At 49.1% G+C, this 11,875-nt stretch overlaps 1 pseudogene; it reads left to right on the top strand.

Annotated features, from left to right (window-relative positions):
* Nucleotides 1-7,126: 7,126 nt before the first annotated feature.
* LOC135460958 (zinc finger protein 135-like) lies at nucleotides 7,127-9,847 on the top strand (annotated as a pseudogene).
* Nucleotides 9,848-11,875: the final 2,028 nt, after the last annotated feature.

Here is an 11,875-nt window from a genome sequence, read left to right as displayed (position 1 = left end):
GTGGGGGTGGGGAGTCTAAACGCATTGAAATGCTTGTAGACACAGGTGCAGACTGCACAGTGATTCCAGTACAAGACTGGCCAGCACACTGGCCTTTACAAAATGTTGCTGGTCACCTTCGAGGTGTAGGAGGTCTGCAATTGGCAAGGCAATCCAAAAGCATTATTCAATTCGAGGGTCCAAACGGACAATTGGCAAATATCCGTCCATTTGTGTTAGATTATTCAGAACCTTTGTTAGGGAGAGATTTAATGGCCCAGTGGGGTGTCACAATTAATATTCCAGACTCTCCACAGCATTTTTGTGCTGCAGTCATTAAACAACAGCGCCCCACTCAAAAACTTAAGTGGAAAACAGACGAACCAGTTGATGTGAAACAGTGGCCACTCAGTAAACAAAAAATAAAAGTGCTTGAAGAACTAGTACAAGAGCAACTAAGAAAGGGCCACATTGTGGAGACCATGTCCCCATGGAACTCTCCAGTGTTTGTCATCCAAAAAGCTGACAAAAAGAGGTGGCGACTTCTCTGTGACCTCCGACAAATTAATAATGTAATTGAAGATATGGGTTCTCCCCAGCCTGGTATGCCATCCCCAACAATGCTTCCTCAAGATTGGAAATTAGCTGTTATTGATATTAAAGATTGTTTTTTCCAAATCCCATTGCACCCTGACGATGCACCGCGTTTGGCATTCTCTGTCCCTTCTATCAATTCAGAAGCTCCTATGAAAAGGTACCATTGGACCGTTCTTCCTCAGGGCCTAAAGGTATCTCCAGCTATCTGCCAGTGGTATGTCTCTTCCCTGCTTTCCCCAGTTCGTGCAGCCGCAGAGAAGGCCATCATCTACCATTATATGGATGATATCCTTGTGTGTGCCCCCAATGATGATTTACTAACACATGCGCTTGACCTAACGATCGATGCATTGATTGTTGCAGGGTTCGAGCTCCAGGAACAGAAAATTCAAAAGATGCCACCTTGGAAGTATTTGGGCTTAGAAATTGGAAATAGGACCATTGTTCCTCAAAAACTAGAAATCAATCCAAGGATCAAGACCCTTGCGGATGTCCACAAGTTGTGTGGGTCTTTGAATTGGGTAAGACCATGGCTTGGTCTGACTAATGAAGACCTTGCCCCTCTTTTCAATTTACTGAAAGGGGGAGAGGACCCAGGTGCTCCTAGGTCTATTACCCCAGAGGCACGGAAAGCTCTAGAAAAGGTTCAGATTGCAATGTCCACAAGACAGGCCCACCGATGCCGGCCTGATCTGCCATTCAAATTTATCATCCTAGGTAAGTTGCCACACCTCCATGGAATTATTTTCCAGTGGGAGGAAAAACAAACACCTAAGGCAAAGGACACACCAAAAAAGGACCGGGACCAGAGGGACTCTCTCTTGATCATAGAATGGGTTTTCCTCAGTCACAAAAGGTCCAAGAGGCTGACAAAGCCTCAGGAGCTGATAGCAGAACTGATCCGGAAAGCAAGGACCCGGATCAGGGAGTTAGCAGGATGTGATTTTAAGTGCATTCACATTCCAGTTGAGTTAAAATCAGGTCAAAATACTATGAAAATACTGGAACAATTGTTTCAAGAAAATGAAGTGTTGCAGTTTGCTCTGGATTCCTACTCAGGACAATTTTCGGTAGCACGGCCCGCTTGCAAATTGTTTGAACAAGATGTTCAATTTACTTTAAAATTAAGAACTGCTCTAAGTAGGAGACCTTTAAAAAGGGCTCTGACTGTCTTTACAGATGCGTCCGGGAGGTCCCACAAGTCTGTTATGACTTGGAAAGATCCTCAAACCCAGCAGTGGGAGACGGACATTGCTGAGGTGGAAGGTTCACCTCAGGTTGCTGAATTGGCTGCAGTTGTTAGGGCTTTTGAAAGGTTCTCAGAACCATTTAATCTGATTACAGACTCTGCATACGTGGCAGGAGTAGTATCCAGAGCAGATCAAGCAATACTGCAAGATGTATCTAACATTGCACTTTTTGAATTGCTCTCAAAACTGGTAAAGTTAGTCACTCACCGAGAGCAACCCTTTTATGTGATGCATGTCAGGTCACACACTGACTTGCCAGGGTTTATCGCTGAAGGCAACAGAAGGGCAGATGCTCTTGCTGCACCTGCAGTGATGGCCACTCTCCCAAATGTTTTTGAACAGGCAAAAATCAGCCACCAGCTTTTCCACCAAAATGCACCTGGCCTGGTTCGCCAGTTTAACATCACTCGAGAACAGGCCAAAGCGATTGTGGCCACGTGCCCAAATTGCCAACAACATGCACTCCCTACAGTGAGTACGGGAGCAAACCCAAGGGGACTGAACAGTTGTGAACTGTGGCAAACAGATGTAACACACATACAGGCTTTTGGACGGCAGAAATATGTTCATGTTAGTGTAGATACCTTTTCTGGAGCGGTCTATGCTTCTGCCCACACAGGAGAATCATCTATTGATGCTATTAAGCACCTCTTACAGGCTTTTTCTTTCATGGGCATCCCCAAGGAGCTGAAAACTGATAATGGGCCTGCTTATAAATCCAAGGAATTCGGGAGCTTCCTGCAGCAATGGGGAGTAGAGCACAAAACTGGCATCCCCTACTCCCCTACAGGTCAAGCCATTGTAGAAAGAACTCACCGTGATATTAAAAGGGTCCTGGACCAGCAACAACAGGTTCTGAAGGTAGAACCTCCCCACATCCGGTTATCCAGGGCGCTATTCACAATAAATTTTCTGAATTGTTCTTTTGACAGCCTGAACCCCCCATCCTACGCCACTTTGGGGGGAACAGTCACAGAGTTGATGAAAGAAAAACCTCCAGTTTTAGTAAAGGACCCTGAGACTTGGAAAATGGTGGGACCTTACAAATTGGTTACTTGGGGACGTGGATACCCTGTGTGTCCACCCCCTCTGGTTTAAGGTGGGTTCCTTCCAAATGGGTAAAGCCCTATGTTCCCAAAGTCTCAGAGAAATCTGCAGAAGCACCCCAGGTTGCTCACGCTGCCTGGAGAAGAAAACGCCGCGCACGTTCTCTGGAGGAAATTCCATTTAAGCCTCCTATCTGGAATAGTTTGTAATATATGTTTGTCTCAAGTTTTTGTACCAGTTTAGATCCCACTGTTGTGTGTAGCCTCGAGACGTCATGAGACCGAGCCTGCTTCTCGTCCTACTCGTGATCATCCCACCTGCAATCTCCTACATAGTACCGCAGCCCAAACCACGTATGGACTACCTTGACAAAGGCTCTCAGACATCAACAGAGAAACTGACAACGAGCTGAATGGACTTTTCAATGGCTGGGGACTCTCGGGCTGGTTGGGATCTATTCTGAAAACTGTAATTTTAGTGCTGTTTATTTTAGTTGTAGTTATTGTAGTTTTTAGCATTGTTTTTGGAGTAATCAGACGCATGGTTCTCAAGTTAATCTCAAACTCATCTCCCCCTCCTGAAGTCTACCATTTGGAAGCCCTCAGTGCTCCAGTGGATGACCTGGAAGCCTCAGTAGAATCATTCTGCACCATAAACACAGCCCTCTTCTTTTTAAACAAAACTAGGGGGAGATGTTGTGGTGTGTTGCAATATCCTGTTTTACCTTCTCCCTTCCCCCTCGCCCCTCGCTGAGTGTGCCCTGTCAATCAGGCTAACATACCAGCAAGGCGTCGTGTGATAGGTGTCCCTAGTACCTTGAGACCCTGCCCCTTCACCTGGTTGGTGACTCACCTGTCCCCTCCCCTTCCCCTGTCCTGAGCTTAAAATGTGAATGAGACCATGCGGCTTCATTCTGTTACCAGCAGTGGCCCAGTGCAGACGTATCTGTACTCATGGAATAAACATCTGGCTACCTTCTAGCAGAATCCATTCCCTTTCTCTCCACCATCGCCAGAAGCTCTCTCCTGAGGAGAACGGAGTCCTGTCTTGTGCCCCGCTGCACTTTGCCGCCAGCCAAGGTACCTCTGGGGTTAAACACCACAGTGCTGCCTCTGGCCAAGCAGCGAAGGTCAGAACTGGCCTAGGCACCATCTAACTGGTTATATTGGGATACATATTCCAATATATAGTGATAGATGATGGCGTCTGGAAATGATTTCCGAATGGGAGACAGGATGTGAGACACGTACCACTGGCAAATAGTTGGCGAGTTTTTTAATCCCTGAGGAAGATAACGCCAATGATATCTTTTGAGCGGAGCTTCCTTGTTAATAGAGGGAACGGAAAAAGCAAACCGTGGAGCATCTTCAGGATGTAGTGGTATGCTGAAGAAACAGTCCTTAATGTCTATGATAGCAAGTGTCCAGTCTCTAGGCAGCATCGATGGGGAGGGCAGGCCAGGCTGAAGAGGGCCCATGTCCTCGATGACTTGTTGATTCTGCGAAGGTCGTGGAGAAGCCTCCACTTGTTTGTACCTGGCTTTGGTAGAATGAAGACTGGAGAGTTCCAAGGGCTGTCGGACTCCACTATGTGGCCTTTTTTGAGCTGTTCTTCCACGAGGGCGTTTAGGGCGCGCAGCTTGGCTTTCTTTAGGGGCCACTGCTCAGTCCAGATTGGCTTGTGGCTTTTCCAGGTGAGACGGGGTATTTCTGGCAGCGCGCTCAACTCAGTGGCCCCAGTCAGAAATCCTGAATGGGAATACGTAGGGAAGCACCCCACTGGGATAAAATGTCTCATCCCCAAAGGGTGATGGGGGCCCTTACCACAAATGGACGGATGGTTGCCAGCTTGCCTTCTGGCCCTTCAACCAGGATGTTGTTCTTGCTCCTCATGGATACTGTAGTTCCACCAATCCCGGAAATCATGCCTGCAACAGGTTGTAGATCCCAGTGTGCTGGCCAATCTGAACGGGCGATGATGGTCACATCTGCACCGGTGTCCAGCATCCCTGGCAGGTGGGTCTTCTCTCCTTTGTGGGAGAGGCCGCACTCGATGGTAGGCTTGGATGGTCCCATGACTTGTGCCCACATTGCTGTAGGGTTGAGAAGAATCTGTTCCCTGTGATTCTTTGGGAGTAAAATGCCTGTGCTATTGGAGTTCCCTTAGAAAGAAAAAATGGTAAGTCTATGCAGTATACCTGCACGAGGATCTCTTGTCCCGGCTGCACTGTCAGCACTTCTGGAACAACGAAGATTTCCTTCGGAGTATTAACCGAATCACCTGTAATTAAAATGTCTGAAGGACTCCCTTTAGGTCCATATTTTCCTGTAGGAACACGGTGAACATTCTTATCATTATTTACATTATCAATGGACAAAGCAGTTACCAGTTGTCGGCGGGTACCCCTCTGGGTTGTCCCGTGGGTTGGGGCTTCTCCTTTGGGTCTGGAGCAGCCTGGGTTTGTGCGTGATTGGGTCTTGGTGGCCTTTGATTTGTATTCTGCGCCCGAAGGTCGGACGGGTGCCTCAAGGAGTTTAAAGGACGCGATTGATAGCCTTGCTAATGTTGGGGTCTTTGATTATAATTCCAGTGGTATTGGGGGGGTGTTCTTTCCGGACAGTCCTTTATATAATGTCCTAGCTCTCCACAGTGATAGCATTTAGCTTGTTCTTTAGAGGTTATCACTGCATATGCACCAGAAACTCCTTCAGCAATACCCTTAGCAACTGCTTGCGCCACTGTATTTTCAGTGGACATGTGACGTGTACAGCATTCTAGCATTTGCTCTATAGTAGGGTCTGTATCCACAGGTAAAGACCTCAAAATGGCCTTGCATTTCTCATTTGAGTTGCTGAAAGCAAGCTTACATAAGAGTTCCTTTCTTGCCTCAGTACTCTCTATTTGTTTCTCCAAAGCATCTCTAAGTCTGTCCACAAATTTTATAAAGCTTTCTTCAATGCCTTGTTTTATAGTAGAAAAATGCATTGTTGGCATTGACTCATCCTGCATAAGAAGCAAGGAGGTTTTTGCTGCAATTGCTACATCCTGCAGCGCTTCTTTATTCAGAGTTTCCATTTGTTCTGCTGGCTTTTGAAAGTCTCCTTCACCAGCCAATTGTTCTACTGTGAAGTTGGTCTTAGTAGCATCGGCAGTATATGAATCTGATAACGTTTTTAAGTGTTTCTTCCAATGCCTATCCCATAACAAATATTCTGCCGGTGACAGAAGGCATTGTGAAATATTTTTTACATCGTGAGGAAGCAAAACATGTGCAGAGAACATGGCTTCTAGGAAATTTCTAGAGATATGTGAACTACGTCCATGTTCCTTGGCTATATTTCTCAATTGTACCAGTTCCTTATTAGAAATTGGTTTCCATGCCTTGATATTAGATTCCCCACCGTTCCTTCCTTGCCTGTACTCGACCAGAAAGGCTGTGATTTTCTGTGCTAGGTCCCAGTTCCCAGACTTTGTAGCTTCTATCTTAATAAGAGCCCATGGGTCTATATTAATCGCATCAAAATCAGATTCATCAGAAGAGCTCTCATTGTCTGAGGAACACTGTGAGGGACATGCTACCCGTGAATTTCTTTTCTTTTGTTTAGAAGTATTTTTCGCCGTTTTCAATGACTGGCCCGAAGTTAGCGCTGTTGGGTGAGAACAGCAGGGACCGGATTGGGTTGGGGGGGGACACCACAGGTGGTCTCTGATCCGTTCGGGTGGCAGGAGGGTGGGGTGGGGGGTTGGAGGGACGGGTGGGGGCAGGGGGGGGTATGGGGGCTGTGGATGCACGCCTGGGGGGTTTGGGGGTACGCAAGCAATGCCACTGGTTTGGGATACGACAGGTATAGGGTGAGCTGATGTTACAGCACACGTGTGCGGCTCGGCGCAGGAGGACAGGTTGTGGGCATGGCTCGGGAATGTGGCGGGAGGGGCCGGGAGGGCCGGGGCGGTCTCGGGGGGGGGGCGGGAGCGGGGGTGGGGGATAGCAGCGCAGGGTTGGGGGGGGCGGCGGCGATAACGGGACCGGGGAACGCGGCGGGCGCGGCGGGGGGAGCGGGGGGCAGGGCGGGGACAGCAGCGGGAGCGGGGGGTACCGCGACGGAGCAAGCGGGGGCGGGGAACGGCGGCGCGGGGGTAGGCAACGGCAGCACGGGCGCGGGGGGAGGGGTGGTCGCAGCGGAGGGTACAGCGGCAGGGACAGGGAACGGGGCCCCCGAGGCCGGACGCGGGAAGGAAGCGGGGCCGGGGAGATGGGAGGCTGCAGGAAACGGGGAGTTGGGCAGCGCGGGTCCCGCGAGGGGGGGGAATGTGGGGGGGGCTGCTTGGCTTCTGCCTCTGAGGTGGTTTCTGCAGGAAGCACCGCAGAGCCCAGCGGCTCTCTGGCCTGGAAGGCACATTCCTCTGTTATCTTACCAGCGCAATTAGCATATGAAGAGGAAAGATCTGTTAGTTTGGAACTTTTTTCAGAGTTCGATTTTTCAATCGTTTTTGTTATTATATGAAATAAAGGTAAGAAGTTAGTAACAGAAAAGTCCTGTTTTGTTTGAGACATATAAATGGTGTTTCCAACTGTATCCCAAAAGGAATTTTCAGTAATTGTGGTCTTATCAGTTTCAGGGAAATTCAGCACCATCCAAGATACAAATTTTTTAAGAGTCTTTTTTGACAGACTACCTTTAGAAAAAGTGAAGTTGTTAACAGATAAGGTTTCTACAATGGTTAAATATAACTCTCTCTCACGTGTTGTTAGTCTTAGAGTGCTTAAACAAGTACCCATGATTTTCAAGCCCTTTCCACAGAAAAACGAGAAAAAAAAGAAAAAAAAACGAGAAAGGTTTTTAGAGCACCCAAGGTATGCGCGCAAACTTAATACTTACGTCCTTTGGGGTCAGGGGTCTGTGGAAGGGAGTCTGCTCCTCAATTCTCCTCAGACTTTATCTCGTCCAGATGTATTGTTGAGGGTCGAATTGAGCCTTCCGCAGAGAAGATTTTCTAAAACGAAAAGTCCTTTCGCAGAAGGAGAGGCTTCCCAAACCGGCAATAACTGGAGGCCCTGAAAGGCTCCGATGCTCTGGTGACGCTTCGCTCCTGGGGGCCAGGGTCCGACGACACGTTGGGCACCACTTAAATGAGCCTTGCTTGGTCTTATCCTATGCAAGCTGTTACAGCTCCAGAGCTCAGTCCCCAAGGGGACTGGGTGCTAGAAGCCAGCTCGCTCTCAGACCAAGGCCGCGGGTCAGCCCCTAGCAAGCAGGGAGATATTCAGCTCTTAGTGATTAGGCAGCTCTTGTGATTTCAGCTTTGCTTGCTAGGTAGCTTTTCCCTTGGCCTAAGGCTCCAGCAGACGGCAGAGAGAGGAGAAGCAGAAGACGCTGGCTGTTCCACGAGTATGGCTTTATTGGAGGGTCCGTGAAGGGTCTCAGCTCTTCTTCTTCCGAGTTAGTAGGGGTACAGTATGCTACTTTTATACCCTTGGCCTGGATCCAATCCTGACCAATGGCAAAGGTGTTAGGGTGACCATAAGTGACCAATGGTAGGGTTAACCAAATATTGCCTTACATGGCTATAGGGATAAGGTACAAGGCGGATGTCCCTGGAGACAGGAAACTTCTTTGCCGCTGTGTCAGCATTCTATTCTCCAAGGGGCCCTGGCTAAACCTGAGGGGTTTACTACACCTGCACCCAGGCCCTTTGCAATAAACCGCAAGTTCCACGCCCTGGCTGCAGAGCTCTCTCGTCTCCGTCCGTCCCGACCGTCCTACCCCCCGACGCTCCTACAAACGCTCTCATCCCTTGTTTTCCCCAAACCAGGATTGCCCATTTACCAAGGCCTGGGAGGCTGCGAGGAAGAGGAAGATGCCCCGGGACACTGAGGCAGGTGAGGAGGAAGTCAGTGCCCCTTTCCCCTCTGTGCTGCTCCATCTCCCAGCCCAGCACGGCCCCAGCTGCAGCTCAGCCCTGGGGGATCTCCTTGCCCTTGCCTGTGGCACGGAGGCAAATCCCATCCTGTCCTTGTCCTTCCTCCCCCAGAGCAGGAGCTGAGCATGGAGAGCAGGGAGGACAAATGCCCGCGGCAGAACCTGGTGGAAGAGGCCGTTTTGAGCGGCTCCACGGCGCAGGAAGCCAACGGGGAGGAAAAGCCCCGGAGATGCCGCACGAGGAGGGGCTGCAAACGCAGCCGGCGGGGATCTGAGGGGGAAAGAGCCAGCCTGGGCCGGGAAGGCGGCCGGAGACGGAGCCAGAGCTCGGAGCTGGTGCTCCATGAGCAGCTCCATGATGGGGAGAAGCCCCACACGTGTGGGGAGTGTGGGAAGAGCTTCAGGTGGAACTGTGACCTGATTGTGCACCAGAGGATCCACACTGGGGAGAAGCCCTACGAGTGTGGGGAGTGTGGGAAGAGCTTCAGCCAGAGCTCCAACCTGATCAGCCACCAGAGGACCCACACTGGGGAGAGGCCCTATGAGTGTTCCAAGTGTGGGAAGAGGTTTAAGACCAGCTCCATTCTCCTCCAGCACTATCGGATTCACAGAGAGGAGAGGCCCTTCCAATGCCCCGACTGCGGGAAGGGATTCAAGCACAACTCCACCCTCATCAGGCACCGGCGCATCCACACTGGGGAGAGGCCCTACGAGTGTGATAAATGCAGGAAGAGGTTTCAGAACAGCTCCCATCTCCTCCGGCACTATTGGATTCACACAGAGGAGAGGCCCTTCCGCTGTCCTGACTGCCGGAAGGGATTCAAACGCAACTGCCACCTGATCAGACACCGGCGCATCCACACAGGGGAGAGGCCCTACGAGTGTCCCCAGTGTGGGAAGAGCTTCTCCAGCAGCTCTGACTTGACCCAACACCAACGGAGGCACCACTAAGGGAAGCCCTGCGAGTGCCCCAAGTGCGGGCAGAGCTTCGTGCGCTGCTCCAGCTCCATCCCCCACTGGAGGAGGCACTTTGGGCACAGCCCTGGTCACTCACATTCCATATTGAGAGCACACCTGGCTGCTTTGCCTTTTGGTTTGGCCTTAATTTTCCTCTGCTTCACCTTCATCCTTTAAAAACACCCAAAACTGGGTTAAATGAAGGAAATTCATCGAATATATCTGACGTTGCATAATTTCTCAGTTGTTTTAGAGGGAATTTAGGATTTGGGGACACGTTCTGTGTGGAGTGCTGCTGTTGCTAAGAGGCAGAAATTTGATCTCACCCTTTATATGTTGCTAAGAACTCCTCCCCTGACCCAAACCCCAACTCCACCCTTGGGATACCCTGTAAAAATTCCATGGCCCTGCCTTTTACCTGCCTTTGGGAGTTAAGAAATGGATTCCCAAAGGATCAGCCCTATTCCCACTGTATTCCAAGAGGATGAACCTGTTTGACTGGATTCCCGGAGGATTCCGACTCTGTCACTGTTTTTTTTCTTTGTTTGTACTACTGCATTTGTATTTTTTATTCTTCTTAATAAAGAACTGGTATTTCTACTCCCATATCTTTGCCTGAGAGTTCCCTAATTTCAAAAGTATTTAATATTTTTATACAATATTATTATTATTATTATTACTACTAATAATAATAATAATAGTAGTAGTAAAAGCAAGGGCGTTTACATTTTCTATTTCAGTGGAGGCTTCTGAAATGGGGAGACACCCCCAAGGATGGGCTGTGTAATATAGTTCCTGAAATATGTAAATTAGTTTATGGATATGCATGAGGGTCTATGGATATACAACAGGCTGATGTAATTAAAACCAGATTAATTAGGGGTGTCCCCTAAAATAACTAGGGGGGTCTTGGTGGCCGTAACAACTTTTCCTCAGTTGTCCTTGTCTCCCATGACATCAGCCTGTTGCATATTTATCGACTTTTTGCATATTCATAAAGAACTTTACATATTCCAGAAACCAAATTGCCTTCATCCTGTTTGGGGGTCCCACCTCCCTCCCAGCACAATTTGGGGTTCCCATTCCCCTCCCAGCTCAATTTTGGGGTCCCACCACCCTCTTTTCCCCGCTCTCCCTCCCCTTTCCAATCATTCCCCCAGTCCCCTCCCCCGTGTTTGGTTTTGGGGGCTCCAGGCCCCTCCTGCTCCGTTTTGGGCTCCCGACCCTGTTTTGGATTAATTTGGGGTCCCCAGCCCATCCCCAGGGTCACCTTCCCTGCCTCCCCAAATCCGCTCCTGGCAACTGAAGAGTCATCAGCGAGACGCGCTCTGATTGGCTGGAAATTACCCCGCGCGGTCTCTGAGTATTTACCGCAGTGAGAGGCATTGGCCTGTGGCTGGCAAGCGATGAGTCAGAGTCGGGCCGGGCGCTGATTGGCTGAAAATCGCTGAGCGGGGCCAGTGCTCTGAGTTTGTGCCCAGCAAGTGGATCGTCATCAGTGCCGCGCGTTCTGATTGGTCGGGATCTGTTTTGGGGTGGGGACGGGAGGAACTGGGGTTACTTGGGGTTTATTTGGGTTTAATTAGGGTTGGTTTGGGGTTTATTTGGGGTTATTTATGGACTAATTGGGGTTTATCTTGGGTTTTACTTGGTTTATTTCTGTTTATTTGGGGTTATTTGGAAATATTGGGTTTATTTGGAAGGATTTGGGTTTGTTTGGGTTTATTTGGGCTTATTTGGGGTTCTTGGGAGTTATGTTGTTGTATATGGGGTTTTTTTAGGTGTACTTGAGATAATTTGGGTGTTTTTGGGTTTAATTTGAGTTTTTTTGTTTGTGTTTTTGGGTTTATTTGGGATTTGTTTGGGTTTATTTGGGGCATTTTAAGGTATTTAGAGTTGTTTAGGGGTTTCTAAGGGTTTATTTCGAGTGTTTGGGGGTTATTTAGGTTACTTGGGGTCATGTGGGGTCAAAATATCCGGGAATGTTTCTCCTGCAAAAACGGGAATTTTTCCTTAAAAATCTGAGAGTTTTTTCCCGAAAAAACCGGGAATTTCCCTTAAAAATCTGGGACTTTTCCCAGCCAATAGCAGCGTGCCCCGCCCCAAACCATCTAATCACCGCCC

This window comes from Zonotrichia leucophrys, unplaced genomic scaffold (assembly GCF_028769735.1).
Source record: "Zonotrichia leucophrys gambelii isolate GWCS_2022_RI unplaced genomic scaffold, RI_Zleu_2.0 Scaffold_135_121723, whole genome shotgun sequence".
In the NCBI taxonomy this organism is placed as follows: Eukaryota; Metazoa; Chordata; class Aves; order Passeriformes; family Passerellidae; genus Zonotrichia; species Zonotrichia leucophrys.
Note: the sequence above shows the minus strand (reverse complement) of the source record. Positions and strands in the feature narration are given on the sequence as shown.